Source organism: Arachis ipaensis, chromosome B5, assembly GCF_059453495.1.
Source record: "Arachis ipaensis isolate K30076 ecotype BB chromosome B5, ASM5945349v1, whole genome shotgun sequence".
In the NCBI taxonomy this organism is placed as follows: Eukaryota; Viridiplantae; Streptophyta; class Magnoliopsida; order Fabales; family Fabaceae; genus Arachis; species Arachis ipaensis.
In genome coordinates this window covers 35,801,800-35,820,437 of record NC_142440.1, presented here as the reverse complement: position 1 = coordinate 35,820,437, position 18,638 = coordinate 35,801,800, and the positions used below count along the sequence as shown (strand labels likewise).

At 39.0% G+C, this 18,638-nt stretch overlaps 1 non-coding gene across 1 annotated transcript; it reads left to right on the top strand.

The window, feature by feature from the left end:
- The first annotated feature begins 14,405 nt into the window (after positions 1–14,405).
- On the top strand, positions 14,406–14,509 carry LOC148563841 (small nucleolar RNA R71). The gene has a single exon (XR_015884366.1). It is a non-coding gene; the product is annotated as a small nucleolar RNA R71 (small nucleolar RNA).
- The last annotated feature ends 4,129 nt before the right edge of the window (positions 14,510–18,638 follow it).

Here is an 18,638-nt window from a genome sequence, read left to right as displayed (position 1 = left end):
TCACTACTTTTTCTTGCTTTAAGAATCAATTTTATAATTTTTCAGATTATCAATAACATTTCTCCTTTTTCATTATTCTTTCAAGAGCCAACAATTTTAACATTCATAAATAACAAATTCAAAAATATGCACTGTTCAAGCATTCATTCAGAAAACAAAAGGTATTGCCACCACATCAAAATAATTAAACTATTTTCAAGATAGAATTCGAAATCATGCACTTCTTGTTCTTTTGCAATTAAAAACATTTTTCATTTAAGAAAGGTGAAGGATTCATAGGACATTCATAGCTTTAAGACATAGACACTAGACACTAATGATCATGTAATAAAGACACAAACATAGACAAACATAAGGCATAGGAAATGAAAAACAGAAGAATAAGAACAAGGAAATTAAAGAATGGGTCCACCTTAGTGATGGCGGCTAGTTCTTCCTCTTGAAGATCTTATGGAGTACTTTAGCTCCTCTATGTCTCTTCCTTGCCTTTGTTGCTCCTCCCTCATGGCTCTTTGGTCTTCTCTAATTTCATAAAGGAGGATGGAATGCTCTTGGTGCTCAATCCTTAGTTTTCCCATGTTGGAACCTAATTCTCCTAGGGAGGTGTTGATTTGCTCCCAATAGTTTTGTGGAGGGAAATGCATCCCTTGATGCATCTCAGGGATTTCTAGATGAGGAACTTCCTCATGCTCTTGTTGAGGTCCATGAGTGGGCCCTCTTGTTTGCTCCATCCTTTTCTTAGTGATAGGCTTGTCCTCTTGAATGAGGATATCTTCCTCTATGACAATTCCAGATGAATTGCATAGGTGACAAATGAGATAAGGGAAGGCTAACCTTGCCTAAGTGGAAGACTTGTCCGCCACCTTGTAGAGTTCTAGGGATATGATCTCATGAACTTCTACTTCCTCTCCATTCATGATGCTATAGATCATGATAGCCCGGTCTATTGTAACTTCAGACTGGTTGCTAGTAGGAATTATAGAGCGTTGGATAAACTCCAACCATCCCCTAGCCACGGGTTTGAGGTCAAGCCTTCTTAGTTGAATCGGCTTGCCTCTTGAATCTCTTTTCCATTGAGCGTCTTCCACACAAATGTGCATAAGGACTTGGTCCAACCTTTGATCAAAGTTAACCCTTCTAGTGAAAGGGTGAGGGTCTCCTTGCATCATTGGCAAGTTGAATGCCAACCTCACCTTTTCCGGACTAAAATCCAAGTAGTTCCCCCGAACCATTGTGAGCCAATTCTTTGGGTTTGGGTTCACACTTTGGTCATGGTTCTTAGTGATCCATGCATTAGCATAGAACTCTTGAACCATTAAGATCCCGACTTGTTGAATGGGGTTGGTAAGGATTTCCCAACCTCTTCTTTGAACTTCATGTCGGATCTCTGGATATTCATTCTTTTTTAGCTTAAAGGGGACTTCGGGGATTACCTTTTTCTTGGCCACAACTTCATAGAAGTGGTCTTGATGGACCTTTGAGATGAATCTCTCCATCTCCCATGACTCGGAGGTGGAAGCAATTGCCTTCCTTTTCCTCTTTTTAGAGGTTTCTCCAGCCTTAGGTGCCATTAGTGGTTATGGAAAAATAAAAAACTTTAGCTTTTCCCGCACCAAACTTAGAAGATTTGCTTGTCCTCAAGCAAAAGAAGAAAGAAAGGAGTAGAAGAAGAAGAAATGGAGGAGATGGAGGGGGTGTGTGAATTCGGCCAAGGGAGAGAGAAGTGTTTGTGATGTGTGAGAGTTGAAGGTGGTAAGGAGGGGTATTTATAGGGTAAGGGAGAGAGGGTAGCCGTGTATGAGGGGTTGAGTTTAGGAGGAAAATGGTTTGAATTTGAATGGTGAGGTAGGTGGGGTTTAATGATGGATGGATGTGAGTGGTGAAGAGAATATGGGGAAGATGGTAAGATTTGATAGGTGAAGGGTATTTGGGGAAGAGTTATTGATGGGATTGGTCAATGGTATTTTGAGAAGAGTGTTATGGAAAGGTGTGAAGAGGAAAGAAGAAGAGGTGGGATAGATGGGGATCTTGTGGGTCCATAGATCCTGAGGTGTCAAGGAATTCGAGTTCCTACACCATTCTGGCATTCAAACGCCCATTGTGTGCCAATTTTGGCATTTAATGCCAGCTCTGCTACCTTTCCTGGCGTTAAACTCCAGCTCTGCTACCTTTTCTGGCGTTAAACGCCAGTCTGCTGCCCATTTCTGGCGTTTAACGCCAGCCAGATGCCCATTTCTTGCGTTTAACGCCAGCCAGATGTCAGACAACCCTTTCTGGCATTAAACGCCCAGAGTGCTGCCCATTCTGGTGTTTAACGTCCAGAATGCTGCCAGGCTGGGCGTTAAATGCCCATTCTGCTATTGATAAACTCCATTTTGACGGTTTATCCTGTATTGATTTTTAGAGATTCTATCACCTTTTACCCACATTTATTCAATGAAATAGCATGATTTTGTGATTGTCTCCTTATTTGTGCTTAGATGTGAAAACATGCTTTTAGAACCTTAATTTGATGGTTTTAATCTCCCTTTGATTCCACTAGATGCCTTGATATGTTTGTTAGTGATTTCAGATTGAAAAGTCTAGGAATGGATCAAAGGAGTGAAGAGGAAAGCATGCAAAGTGGAGAAATCATGAAAAGTCAAAGAAGTTGAACTCGCCCATGGACGCGCGCGCGCACCTGGCGCTTGCGCGCACCTGCAAATCACCCCATGGACGCGTACGCGTGCTGTGCGCGTACGCGTCGGTGCTGGTTTATGATTTTTTAATGAAAACGTGACCAACGAATTCTCAAGGGTTGTGGGGCCCAATCCCAACCAACTTTGGCGCCAAAGATGCTATTTAAAGCCAAGGATTGAAGAGCAAGGGGGATTCCAATCATACACACTCATTAGGATTAGTTAGAAGTAGGTTCTAGAGAGAGAAGCTCTCACTTCTCTCTAGGATTAGGATTAGGATTAGGTTTAGTTCTTAGATCTAGATTTTAATCTTTGCTTTCTTCTACTTCTACCTTTCAATTCTTTGTTGTTACATTCACCATTCTTCCATTCTTTTGTTGCAATTCCCTTTATGTTGTTCTTATGTTTTGTTGTAGATCTACTATTGTTCATTCCATTTTCTTTCAATTCAATAAGAGGTAATTCATGTAGATCTTGTTTCCTTTAATTGTTGTTGTTAATTCTTTACATTTGATTGTAGTTAGAATTAATTCTTGTTGTTGATTTACTATGTTTTTCTTTTATGCCTTCCAAGTGTTTGATGAAATGCTTGGTTGGATTTTAGAGTAGAGTTTTATGTTCTTGGCTTGGAAAGGTAACTTAGGAACTCTTGAGTTACTAATGTCCAAGTAATTGATGATTGGGATCCATTGACTCTAGTTCTCACTAATTGAATTAGTGGAGAGTTAGGACTTATGGACTAGGATTGATATAGCTCATTTGACTTTCCTTTACTACTAGTTAGAGGATGATTTAATGAGATTAATCCTTGCCAATTCTCATATTGTGGTTAGTGATTAGGATAGAGATCCTTGACCACCAACCCTTGCCAAGACCTTTTTAGCCATTAGTTTACTTTCTTACCATTTATCTTTCATGCTTCATATCAAAACCCCAAGAATAACTCATAACCAATAGCAAGACACTTTATTGTAATTCCTAGGGAGAACGACCCGAGGTTTGAATACTTCGGTTTATAAATTTTAGGGGTTTGTTTTAGTGACAAACAACTTTTTGTATGAAAGGATTAGTGATTGGTTTAGAAACTATACTTGCAACGAGATTTCATTTGTGAAATTCTAAACCGTCAAGAATCCAATCATCAGCTATCCTTACTAGCGTTTAAACGCCAGTAAGCCTGTCCTCCAGGGTGTGCTATTTTTGATGCTGTTTTTCATTCTATTTTTGATTTTTCATTTGTTTTTGTGGCTTCACATGATCATCAACCTAAAGAAAACATAAAATAACAATGGAAAATAAATAAATATAATTAGATAACATTGGGTTGCCTCCCAACAAGCGCTTTTTGAATGTCAATAGCTTGACAGTAAAGCTCTTAGAGAGCTTCAGAGATACTCAGAGCTTGATGATGGCCTCCCAACACCAAACTTATAAGTTGAGTGTAGGAGCTCTATTTGACTCTATGTTGAGAGAAGCTTTTCATGCTTCCTCTCCATGGTTACAGAAGAAGATCCTTGAGCCTTAAACACAAGGTAGTCCTCATTCAATTGAAGGACTAGCTCTCCTCTGTCCATATCAATCACAGCTCTTGCTATGGCTAGGAAGGGTCTTCCAAGGATGATGGATTCATCCTCTTCCTTCCCAGTGTCTAGGATTATGAAATCAGCAGGGATGTACAGGCCTTCAACCTTCACTAAGACATCCTCTACAAGTCCATAAGCCTGTTTCCTTGAATTATCTTCCATCTCTAGTGAGATTTTAGCAGCTTGTACCTCAAAGATTGACGATCGAGATTTTTGTCAGTAAAGAATGTCATAAAAATAGTCGCGTTGTAGATATAGTCTCTAAATCGACAGAAATCTCTTTCGTGCAAACGTTTTGGTTGTCACAAGTAACAAACCCCTTTAAAAATTGATAACCGAAATATTCAAACCTCGGGTCGTCTTCTCAAGGAACTGCAGGGAAGTATGTTCTTATTATTGGTTATGGAGATTGTAGAATTGGGGGTTTTAAGAATGAGGGACAAATATGACAGTTGATTTAAATAGCAATTAAAATAAATAAACAAATACTGTAAAGCAAACTTTTGGCAAGGTATGAGAAATTGGAAGTCCAGGCTTAGTTATTCTTATCAACAACAATGAAAGTCGAATCTTAATTCCACTTAGTCAACCTTTACTAAAGCAAGGGAAGGTCAAGGGACAAATTGGTTTGATCTTCGAATCCTATTTATTTCCTAAGAAATGATTGGGATTATTGAAGTTCAATTCAATTGGCAAGATAACAATTATCAATTATGCTGTCGAATTGGATAACTCCTGAGTTACTGATTTCTTAACCAGAACCAAAAGGGGAAAAAAGTAAAATTGCTGGAATAAAAATGCCTTCAGATGTAAAGCAACAATAACATAAATTAAAGAAACCAATCATGAATTGAAATACCTCAAATAACATTAATAAGTGAAATTGTAATCTAACATGAAGAGTTGATAAACTAAATTGGAAGAATAAATAAAAATAAAGAACCTGGGATTGAGAGTTACTCCTAAAACTAAGAGAAGTCTTAAATTCTAATTCTAAGAGAGAGAGAGAGGAGAGAACCTCTCTCAAAACTAGATCTGAAACATGAGAAGTGGAAATTGGCGAGCTCCCTCTGAATGGATGCATTCTCTCACTTCACAACCTCTGGTCTATGCCTTCTGGACTTGGATTTGGGCCAAAAAGGGCTTCAGAATTCACTATGAGCATTTTCTGCAATTTCTGGTGCGTGGCCTCTGTCACGCGGTCGCGTCGTTCGGAGCTTTTCCTTGCCACGCGGTCGCGTCAGTCATGCGACCACGTCATGTGCGTTCTACTTAAGGCGCGCGGTCGCGTCAGTCATGTGGCTGCGTCGCTACTTCTTCGCGCTTGGCACGCGATCGCGTCGTCCATGCGATCGCGTGGATGCCAGATTCTTCAAGGACTCCGTTTTGTGCTTTCCTTCCATTTTTGTATGTTTCCTTTCCATCCTTTGAATCATTCCTGCCTTAGAAGATCTGAAACTACTCAACACACTGATCATAACATCGAATGGAATTAAAGGTGATTAAAATAATTAATTTAAAAGCATAGGAAACATGTTTTTCAGATACATCACATAATAAGGAAGGAAAAGTAAAACCATGCAATTAACATGAATAAGTGGGTGAAGGATTGAATAAATCACTCAAACTAAGCACAAAATACATCATAAAATAGGGGTTTATCAACCTCCCCACACTTAAATAATAGCATGTCCTCATGCTAAATCCAAGGTAAAAAGTAAGGTTAAAGTGATGGGATGTCATGCAATGCAATCTAATCTAAATGTAACTACCTAAATACAACATACAATTCTAATTTATTCACTCATATATAAAGCTTACAGGTAGTTAAATTAATTCACATCCTCAAGGAGTCAGATATATATATATATATATATATATATATATATATATATATATATATAGCCAAGCCTTAGATAATCAATAAGCACTTTTACAATTGAGACGGGAGAAAAAGCATTTTATGAACTTGCAAGACAATTAGATAATTTAAACAGAGATAATTGTTAATGAGCTATTGAACCCTCACTGGATTTGTGTTTACTCTCTAGTCACTCAGTGTTTATTGGGTTAATCACTCTATTCCTCTTTTTATTCTTCCTTTCTATAACTTTGTTCTTCATCTAACCAATCAACAATTATAGAATACAGGCATACCAAAAATCATGAGGTCTTTAATTAAGGTTGTAATGGGGCCAAGGTAAAGGTAAGGATATATGTATAAGGCTAAGTGAGCTAATAAGTGAATCCTTAATTAGACTAAGATCTCACCTAACATATATACTTAGTAAAACAAAACTTCTTTACCTATTTTCCCATATTTTCCCACTTGATGTTTCATGCTCATGTTTCAATTTTTATTTTTTATCCCATGTGCATTGCTTCTATTTTGCATTTGGGGAATTCTTTTTGTATCCCCTTTGTTAAATACTGAAAAATAACTTTTTTTTTAAATGCACATGGTAATTTAATCACTTTGATTTCTCATGAGCATGCTTCCCAAAATTTCTTATTTTGAGTTATTTTTATCCTTTTCAATTTTTCTACCTCTTGTTTTTATCATCCATGTTCCCAATAGGTTTTTCGTATTTAAACTATTCATATTTTTCTATCTTAAGCTAACCAAGGATTCAACTTGGGATTTTATTTTGTTTTCCTGCTTAAGGCTAGTAGTGTAGCTAATAGAATAAAAAAGGGATTTAAAGGCTCAAGGAGGCTAACAAGGGTGATGTGAAAAGGTAGGTTATTTTGGGATAAGTGAGCTAAAATTAAATGATGGCATCAATCATTCTTTTGGTATGTATCTATATTCTATATTCTATATTCTATAATTGGACATATAGATTAAAACAAAGTAAAGAATACCAGAATATAAAAGAAGGGCGGAACACACAGGAATAAAAATTATGGTTTGAATGTAACCATACAATTAAGCTCAAAACTCACAGGCTATGTGTTCTCTAGCTCAAAAACCATTTATCACTTATGTATGTCATGCAGGTTTAGTTAAAAATTCTCATTATTCTCAATGTAAAAATTATATTGAATGGCTTTAAAGTTCTAGTGTTTCTCCTTGATGAAGTGTTGTTAACTTAACTACATGATGTAATGCTATATATACAAGGTTTATGGATTTAAATCTGTTATGTTCAAATTCCTAGCTTACTTCCTTTTTATATTTTCAATTTAAACAAAGCTATCTTATGATAAAAAGGGTAAACTATACTGAATAATCTACTAATAAGTTAGAATTGCAAACTAAACTAAATAACTAAGATATGAACTAAAGTGCAAGATGTAGAAATAGAGTAAAAATACATAAAAGTAATGTATAAGTACTCAGAAAATAAAAATAAAAATAAAGAAAAAATACAAAAAAATATCCAAAATAAAAGAAAAAGAGTCTGTAGTGGTTCACCAAGATAATACACCAGAGATGGCGACCTCCCCACACTTAAAATGAAGCATCGTCCCTGATGCTCACTCAAGCAGGGTGTGAAGGGGTGTCATCACTGGAAGGGATGGTAGCTGGTGGCTCTGTGGTGGCTGGCTGGGGGTCTGGCTGCTGTAGAGGAGGGGCTGTCTGAATGGAGATCTCAGGGTCTGCAGCCTCAATCTGATGTGGAACCTCTGTCTGTGGGGCCGCCTACTCGGTGTCTGCCTGGGGATGGGTCTCTACCTTGGGCGCATCCGCCTCCTCCTCAGATGCCTCGGATGGTGTGTCAGGCTCGGAGGAGATGTCGCCGGATTGTATCATCAGCTTCAGGTGCTCATAGCGTCGCTTGTTGCGATGCTCCATCTGGTCAAGTCGTCGAAACAAGTGGTGCACCAGATGATAGACAGGCTCTGTGGCAGGTGGAGGTGCAGTGGTGGTGGCAGGGGTGGATGGTGCAGCAGTGGAGGAAGAGGGACCGGCAGATGGTGTAGCTGTATCAGCAACAGTGGCAGTCAGGAATGGAGGTCTGTAGCCCAAGGCCAGGAAGTTCCTACTGTGCGGGATAAGCTTCTTGCACTCTGCAGCAGGTGGCCTCTCATCAGCATCCTCCCATGGCACGTCAGCTCGACGGCCCAGCTATATAACCAGATAGGGAAAGGGAAGAGTGCCGCGGACGTGGACCCTGGCCATGTAGTGCCGAATAAAGCGTGGTAGGTACAGGTCCTTGCCCTCCATCACATACCATAGGAGGGTGATCATAGCGGCTGGTATCTCAATCTCGTGAGTACTCAGCATAATGTAGTTGCTGAATATCTGATGCCATAGCCGAGCCTCATCATTCAGGTAAATCCGCTTGATCCCTTTTGGCATGGTGGTGTTCTGACCCATGATCCAAGGAACTGACGGGTCAAGGGCAATCCGGGCCTTGACTGCATCCCAGTCAAATCGCATATAGCGCATATCCTCCTCAGCTTTCTGATAGCCATCTGTCTGATCAGTCTTAGGCAGAAGCTTCAAAACCTCTTCTATTGCCTCCTCAGTAACCAATATCTGCTTCCCTCTGAGGTTTACTGCATCTAGGGAAGTTTTGAAGTAGTTACAGTAGAATTCCCTAACCCAAGATGCATTAACCTCAGTCAGAGGTCTCTCCAGAAAGAACCAGCCTCGTTGTTTGATCTGATCAGAGGTGTATTGCTGGAGTACTTCTGGGATCTTCAAAGTCCGCTCCAGGTATAGGTTCCTGGAGTTTGCAAACACCGGATACTTCAGCTCACAGTATCGGTTTGCAAACTTTACTGGGTCAGTGGCGGGAAGTAGCTGGTCGGCCTTCTCCTGTGGGGTAAAGGCTTTCTCCCACAAGGAGGCGTCATGCATGAGATCGATGATAGACACGGAGGCTTCGCCTCATTTCTTTTTGCCAGTAGTGGCCTTGCCTTTGCCCCGTCTCTGGGAATCTGACATCCTGAAAAAACAGAAAACCAGGATATAGTAAAAGTAGGAAAGCAAATAGGCAAATAGTTAAAGAAAACACAAAGTGGCAAAGGAGCAATAGGATAATGAATATGAGTTAAGTAGAATGTGCATTTAGGATTGTATATCAGTGAAAAGTTTGAAAAGAAGAAATCACAATCCAAAATGTAATTGAATGCAAGTTAAATAGAAAAAATTAACATCATGCCTGGGTTAGAATGTTAAAAGAAAGTGAAAGAAAAGCAAGAAAAGAAGTTTTGAAAAGGTTAGGTTGGTTAGAGTTAAAATTAGTGAGTTAGTGAAGAATGGGTTAAAGTAAGAGGCATAATGAAAATAGTCCAAGTAACAAGTAATCACAGGGAGAAGCTATAGGTAACTCATATTCAAACAAGTAAAACAGTTTGATGATGATTCAAATAGAGATAAAGAAAGCAAAAATAGGAATCAAGCATCAAAATTGCAGTTTATGAACCAGGAGATCAAAGAAAATAAGAATGTGTGCCTAAGCATTCATGAATTGGTTTGGTGAAATCATGGAAAGCACAGGTGAAAATGCCAAAACCAAGACATGAACAGAGATATTTTACAGAAACTTGGGCAGCATTCCGGCTAAAATAGGACTTTCCCAGAAAATAAACAGCAAACAAGCAGTTCATATGAATCCAAATTAAAGCTTGCAATTACATATACGGAATATAAACATGAAAGTTCAATGTAAAGAGCAGCAAATGCTGGAAAGTACAGCATATGAACAAGATCACAACAGCAACAGATTTGCAAATATGATAAAACAGAAACAAGAACAGTGCAAATAAATAGACCTAAATCCATTAAACACATCCTAGGCTACCTAACAACCTAAAATCCACTACAACATGCATATCTAACTATCCTAACATGAACAAAAATGAAAAAATAAGAATAAACTACGAACGGATAAAAGGGATTGCGTGTTGCGGAACCTGGAAGGCGAAAGAAGGAGGTTGGGGTACAGAGGTGGCTGGGGTGGTGGCGGTGACGTCCAGCGCGGCGGCTGGCGGCGGTGGGCATGGTGGTTGCTGCTGTTAGGGGGGTAGGGGCTTTGGGAAGGGTAATGGGGGAAGTAGGGGAGAGGGTTGGGGGTCGCGGGTGCTGGGTGGTGGTGGGAGGCTGCGTGGTTAGGACGGTTGGCAGCGGTGGGTGGTGGCACGGAGGGTAGCAGTGGCGGAGGAGGAGGGAAAAGGAAGAAAGAGGAAGAAAGAAGGGGGAAGGAGGGAGGGTGGTAGGTGGCGGCGGCGTCCGGGTGGTCGGCGGCGTCTGGGTGGTGGCGCGGTGGTGGCTGGTTGGTGGTGGTTGAGGGTTGAGGAAGAAGAGAGGGAGAAGAAGAATTGGCCGGGGGGGGAGGGGGGGCGTCGCGACTGATGGGGTTTCGCGTGACTGGGGGGTTATATTTTTGAATCCACGCGGCCGCGTGGCTGGAGCGAAAAAGGTGAATGACGCGATCGCGTGGTTGACGCGATCGCGCGGATGGCAGAAAGAGTAAATGACGCGATCGCGTGGGGCGCGCGATCGCATGGAGAGGGTAAAAGAAGGGATGACGCGATCGCATGAAGCATGCGATCGCGTCGCTGGAAATTGTGCTAAATGCACGAATCCAGCGTCGTTTCAGCGCAACTCTCTGTCTCCTTTTTGGGATTTGTGCAATCCATGCGACGCGATCGCGTCGCTCACGCGGTCGCGTGGGATTGGTTGTGTGCATTGGATGCAATCGCATGGGGCATGCGATCGCGTGGGCCATTTTGTGCTAAACGCACAATGGCCGCATGATTCTGGCCCAACTCTCTGGACGTTGGATCCTTACGCCGATTTCCAGGTCACGCGGCCGCGTGGATGACGCGGTCGCGTGGGAAGTGTAGTTCGCCATTTGACGCGATCGCATGGGGCATGCGGTCGCGTCGTTCACCCATGCTTTTTTTTTTTACTGAATATGCATGAAAGATGCAGAATGCAATGACTAATATGAGTGAGATGCGAAATTCCAGGTTCAATATAATAAAACAAAATAAAACTGGAAAATAAATAAAACTAAATAAAAATTAAAGAGAAACGATCATACCATGGTGGGTTGTCTCCCACCTAGCACTTTTAGTTAAAGTCCTTAAGTTGGACATTTGAAGAGCTTCCTGTTATGGTGGCTTGTGTTTAAATTCATCCAGAAATCTCCACCAGTGCTTGGAATGCCAATAGCCTCCGGGATCCCAAACTAGGCATGTAAAGCTTCTGAGCAGCTACAAACAGATCTTCAGGCTCCCGGGGTGACGAATGTCAGAATAGATTCCAGGATTCCAAGCCTTGTTTTTAAATCCGCCTCCGTCTTGATCTCCATGTTTCCATCCGGGCGGTTTAAAAAGTAAATTCTTACCATGGTGACCAAACTTTTTCCGAGACCCATTCGATTGATTTTGATGCCAATCCGTGCACTTCGAGTTGAAGCATGGAACCTTATTGAACCTTGTGCACCAGCTCTGAGCACGAGGCATTTCCCTCTTACTCTTAAAGCCGCAGAGTGCTCTAAGCTGGCCGTCTGTTTCAAGTAAACCATATTCAAGTGAATAAGTAAAGTTAAAAGTTAAGGATTGTACCCACTTGAAGCTTGTATTGGGTGGTAATGGCCTTGGGGAAGGTGTTTCTGGTGGTTCTGTAAGTTCTTGTCAGTAAAGAATGTCATAAAAACAGTCGCGTTGTAGATATAGTCTCTAAACTGACAGAAATCCCTTTCGTGCAAACGTTTTGGTTGTCACAAGTAACAAACCCCTTTAAAAATTGATAACCGAAGTATTCAAACCTCGGGTCGTCTTCTCAAGGAACTGCAGGGAAGTATGTTCTTATTATTGGTTATGGAGATTGTAGAATTGGGGGTTTTAAGAATGAGGGACAAATATGACAGTTGATTTAAATAGTAATTAAAATAAATAAACAAATACTATAAAGCAAACTTTTGGCAAGGTATGAGAAATTGGAAGTCCAGGCTTAGTTATTCTTATCAACAACAATGAAAGTCGAATCTTAATTCCACTTAGTCAACCTTTACTAAAGCAAGGGAAGGTCAAGGGACAAATTGGTTTGATCTTCGAATCCTATTTATTTACTAAGAAAAGATTGGGATTATTGAAGTTCAATTCAATTGGCAAGATAACAATTATCAATTATGCTGTCGAATTGGATAACTCCTGAGTTACTGATTTCTTAACCAGAACCAAAAGGGGAAAAAAGTAAAATTGCTAGAATAAAAATGCCTTCAGATGTAAAGCAACAATAACATAAATTAAAGAAACCAATCATGAATTGAAATACCTCAAATAACATTAATAAGTGAAATTGAAATCTAACATGAAGAGTTCATAAACTAAATTGGAAGAATAAATAAAAATAAAGAACCTGGGATTGAGAGTTACTCCTAAAACTAAGAGAAGTCCTAAATCCTAATCCTAAGAGAGAGAGAGGAGAGAACCTCTCTCAAAACTAGATCTAAAACATGAGAAGTGGAAATTGGCGAGCTCCATTTGAATGGATGCATTCCCTCACTTCATAACCTCTGGTCTATACCTTTTGGACTTGGATTTGAGCCAAAAAGGGCTTCAGAATTTGCTATGAGCGTTTTTTGCAATTTCTGGTGCGTGGCCTCTGTCACGCGTCCGCGTGGGTCACGCGGTCGCGTCGTTCGGAGCTTTTCCTTGCCACGCGGTCGTGTCAGTCATGCGGCTGCGTCGCTACTTCTTCGCGCTTGGCACGCGATTGCGTCGTCCATGCGATCGCGTGGATGCCAGTTTCTTCAAGGACTCCGTTTTGTGTTTTCCTTCAAGGACTCTACTTAGAAGATCTGAAACTACTCAACACACTGATCATGGCATCGAATGGAATTAAAGGTGATTAAAATAATTAATTTAAAAGCATAGGAAACATGTTTTTCACATACATCACATAATAAGGAAGGGAAAGTAAAACCATACAATTAACATGAATAAGTGGGTGAAGGATTGAATAAATCACTCAAACTAAGCACAAAATACATCATAAAGTAGGGGTTTATCAAAGATCCCTAGTTTCTCCATTACAGAGAGTGGCATGAGGTTTATACTTGATCCAAGGTCACACAGAGCCTTCTTAAAGGTCATGGTGCCTATGGTGCAAGGTATTAAGAGCTTTCCGGGATCCTGTTTCTTCTGAGGTTCAGTTGAACCAGATCACTTAGTTCATTGATGAGCAATGGGGGTTCATCCTCCCAAGTCTCATTACCAAATAACTTGGCATTCAGCTTCATGATTGCTCCTAGATATTGAGCAACTTGCTCTTCAGCAATATCTTCATCCTCTTCAGAGGAAGAATACTCATCAGAGCTCATGAATGGCAACAGTAAGTTCAGTGGAATCTCTATGGTCTCTATATGAGCCTCAGATTCCTTCGGCTCCTCGTTAAGGAACTCCTTGGAGGCCAGTGGACGTCCATTGAGGTCTTCCTCATTGGAATTCACTGCCTTTTCTCCCTCTACAAGTTCGGCCATGTGGGACGTGTTTATGGCCTTGCACTCTCTTTTTGGATTCTCTTCTGTATTGCTTAGGAGAGTACTGGGAGGGAGTTCAGTAACTTTTTTACTTAGCTGACCCACTTGTGCCTTCAAATTTCTAATGGAGGACCTTGCTTCAGTCATGAAACTGAGAGTGGTCTTAGATAGATCAGAGATTACAGCTGCTAAGTCAGAGTGACTCTGCTTAGAATTCTCTGTCTGTTGCTGAGAAGATGATGGAAAAGGTTTGTTATTGCCAAACCGTGCTCTCCCACCATTATTATTATTATTGAAGCCTTGATTAGGCTTCTGTTGATCCTTCCATGAGAGATTAGGATGATTCCTCCATGAAGGATTGTAAGTTTTTCCATAGGAATCTCCCATGTAATTCACTTCTTCCATTCCAGGATTCTCAGGATCATAAGCTTCTTCTTCAGAGGAAGCTTCCTTAGTACTGCCTGATGCAGCTTGCATTCCAGACAGACTCTGAGAAATCATATTGACCTGCTGAGTCAATATTTTGTTCTGGGCATTCAGAGTATCAATCTCAAGAACTCCTTTCTTCTGAGTTGTCCCATTATTTATAGAATTCCTTTCAGAAGTGTACATGAACTGGTTATTTGCAACCATTTCAATGAGTTCCTAGGCTTCTGCAGGCGTCTTCTTCAGATGAAGAGATCCTCCATTCTAAAAACATGTCAGAAGGACACCTTCTGATCAATTATTTGTATCTTTCCCAAGCTTCATAGAGGGATTCACCTTCCTTCTGTCTGAAGGTTTAGACTTCCACTCTAAGCTTGCTCAACTTTTGAGGTGGAAATAATTTGGCCAAGAAAGCATTGACCAACTTTTCCAAAGAGTTCAGGATATCTTTACGTTGTGAGTCCAACCATGTCCTAGCTCTGTCTTTTACAGCAAAGGGGAAAGCATAAGTCTGTAGACCTCAGGATTAACCCCATTAGTCTTAACAGTGTCACAGATTTGCAAGAATTCAGCTAAGAACTGATGAGGATCTTTCAATGGAAGTCCATGAAACTTGCAATTCTGCTACATTAGAGAAACTAATTGAGGCTTAAGCTCAAAGTTGTTTGCTCCAATTGCAGGAATTGAGATGCTCCTTCCACAGAAGTCAGAAGAGGGTGCAAAAAAGTCACCAAACATCTTCCTTGCATATCCACCATTGTTTTTGGGTTCGGCCATCTCTTCTTCTTTTTCAAAAAATTCTGTCAGGTCCTCTCCAGAGTGTTGTGCCTTAGCTTCTCTTAGCTTCATCTTTAGAGTCCTTTCATGTTTCAGATCAGCTTCAACAAGAATGTTCTTATCCTTGCTCCTGCTCATATGAAAGAGAAGAGAACAGAAAAGAATAGGAATCCTCTATGTCACAGTATAGAGATTTCTTTATGTGAGTAGAAGAATAGAAGAGTAGAATGAAGAAGAGAGAAGATGAAGAATTCGAACACAGAGAGGGAGAGAGGGTTCGAATTATAAGAAGAAGAGAAGTGTTAGTAAATAAATAAATAAATAGAAAGAGATGAGAGAGAGAGAGAGAGAGAGAGAGAGAGAGAATTTGAATTTTAAATTAAAATAAACGGAAAATATTTTTGTTTTTATTTTAATTATTGGTTAGTATTCGAAATTTAAAAAGAGAAATAAAATGAAATTAATTGAAAATTAAATAAATTGATTGTTTAAAAAGATTTTTGAAAATTTTTATTTTAAATTAATTGCTTTAAATTCTAATTTTATTTTATTTCTTTTCTTACTATTTGATTTTCGAAATCAATGAGAGAGAGAAGTAGTTAGGTGGTTTTGAAAAAGATAAAAAATCAGAAAAGGATTTTGAAATTAAGTTTTGAAAAAGATATGACTAAAATTTATTTGAAAAAGATTTGAAAAGAATATTAAAAAGATTTTATTTTTGAAATTAAAGTTTATTACTAACAAGAAACTAAAAGATATGATTCTAGAATTTAAAGATGGATCATTTCTTAATAGGCAAGTAATAACTTGAAAAACTTTGAATCAAAATATTAATTGTTAACATTAATTATAAAATAAAAGTAAGAAAAAGATTTTGAAAATCAAATTTTTTAAGTTTTCAAAAATATTAAGAAAAAATGAAAAAGATTTGATTTTTGAAAAAGATTTGAAAAAGATAGAAATTTTAAATTGAAATTTTGACTTGACTAACAAGAAACAACTAAATTTTAAAATTTTTTTATTAAATCAATCTAAAATTTCAAAAATTATGAGCAAAATAAGGAAAAGATATTTTTTTTTATTTTTGATTTTTAATGAGGAAAGAGAAAAACATTTAAATGACACATAACATAAAAATTTAAGATCAAAACTAATAATGCATGCAATAACACTTTGAATGTCAAGATGAACACCAAGAACACTTTGAATGTCAAGATGAACATCAAGAACATGTTTTTTTGAAAATTTTTAAGAAAAGAAAAACATGCAAGACACCGAACTAAAAAATTTTTAAATTTTAGACACTAGTAATTCAAAAATGCATATAAAAAACAAGAAAAGACACAAAACAAGAAAATGTAAAGATCAATCAAAGAAAATCATCAAGAACAACTTGAAGATCATGAAGAACACATGCATGAATTTTCGAAAATTAAAGAAAAATTAAAACATGCAATTGACACCAAACTTAAAATTTGACACTAGACTCAAACAAGAAACATAAAATTTTTGGTTTTTATGATTTTATTCATTTTTTTTTGAATTTTTCGAAAACCATAAAATTTTTTTTGTATTTTTTTGAATTATTTTTCGAAAATAAAATTAAAAATAAAATGCTTAAACATAAAATAAAATTACCTAATTTGAGCAACAAGATGAACCGTCAGTTGTCCAAACTCGAACAATCCCCGGCAACGGCGCCAAAAACTTGGTATGTGAATTGTTTGTTACTATTCAAACGGCGCTGAAAACTTGGTGCGCGTAACGTGATCTCAACACTTCTTCACAACTCTGCGTAACTAACCAGCAAGTGCACTGGGTCGTCCAAGTAATAAACTTTACGTGAGTAAGGGTCGATCCCACGGAGATTGTCGGCTTGAAGTAAGCTATGGTCATCCTTGTAAATCTCAGTCAGGCAGATTCAAATGGTTATGAAGTTTTGATATTTAAAATATAAATAAAATATAAAATAAGAAAGAGTTACTTATGTAATTCACTGGTGGGAATTTCAGATAAGCGTATGGAGATGCTTTGTTGCTTCAGAACCTCTGCTTTCCTATTGCCTTCTTCCAACCATGCGTTACCTCCTTCCATGGCAAGCTGTATGATCCTCTCGGATGAAAACAAGTCCATATGCGCTGTCACCGCATGGCTAATCATCTGTCGGTTCCCGCTAGCATCGGAATAAGACCATGGTCCTTTTGCACACTGTCACTTGTGCCCCACATTCGCAGGTTTGAAGCTTGTCACAGTCATCCCTTCCCAGATCCTACTCGGAATACCACAGATAAGGTTTAGACTTTCCGAATCCCAGGAATGGCTGCAAATAATTCTAGCCTATACCACAAAGATACTAATCTCACGGACTCGGTCCGTGTATTAGATATCCAAGAGAGTATACTCCAGCTGCGTCCAATGACTAGGTTGAACATCATGTAGATCGCTTTGTGGTTGTCAGGCACGCGATCTTGGCTAAGCGAGTAACGAAGATTGGGTGATTGTCACGGGTCACCCCTTCATTCTGACTTAACTGAATTAAGTACGAGAGTATATCTTGGAGAAGAAGTAGGCGTGAATTGAATAGAAAATAGTAGTAATTGCATTAATTCATGAAGAACAGGAGAGCTCCACATCTTAATCTATGGGGTATAGAAACTCCACCGTTGAAAATACATAAGTGAAAAAGGTCTAGGCATGGCCGTGAGGCCAGCCTCCATGCCAAAATTCTAAGGACTAAACATCCAAAGATATGAATACAATAGTAAAAAGTGCTATTTATACTAAACTAGTAACTTAGGTTTACAGAAAATGAGTAACTAAGTGCAGATAGTGCAGAAATCCACTTCCGGGGCCCACTTGGTGTGTGCTTGGGCTGAGCATTGAAGCTTTTTCGTGCTTAGGCTATTCCTAGAGTTAAACGCCAGCTTTGGTGCTAGTTTGGGCGTTTAACTCCAATTCTGGTGCCAGTTTGGCCGTTTTACGCCAAGATATTTTAGGCTGACTTTGAACGCCAGTTTGGGACATCAAATCTCGGGAAAACTATGAACTATTATATATTGCTGGAAAGCCCATGATGTCTACTTTCAAACGCAATTAAGACCAGCGCTAATAGGGCTTCTGTAGCTCTAGAGAATTCATTTCGAGTGCAGCAGGGTCAGAATCCAACAGCATCTGCAGTCCTTTTTCAGCCTCTGAATAAGATTTTTTCTCAGGTCCCTCAATTTCAGCCAGAAAATACCTGGAATCACAGAAAAACACACAAACTCATAGTAAAGTCCGAAAATGTGATTTTTGAATAAAAACTAACAAAAATATAATAAAAGTGACTAAAACATACTAAAAACTATGTAAAACCAATGCCAAAAAGGGTATAAATTATCCGCTCATCACGTGACGAGCGTCATATGCTGCAATTAATAGAAAATGTTGGGGGTAATTTCTGGGCTGCTTTTGACCCAGTTTCAGGCCCGAAATTGAAGACAAGAGGCTGGGGAATGGAGCGAATGATTCACTTTTCATTCATACACACTTTAGGTTTTAGATGTAGAATTCCACCTCTCTCTCCTCTCTCTAGGTTTAGGGTTCCTTCTTTCAATTTCTCTTTACGTTTAGGTTTCAGTCTTATTTTAATTTAGTTTTCTCTTACTTTTATTTGTTCTAGCACTTTAGTTATCTACTTCTCTTATTGATTCCTTTATTTTGCTAATTTAGTTTATGAGTTCATTTGT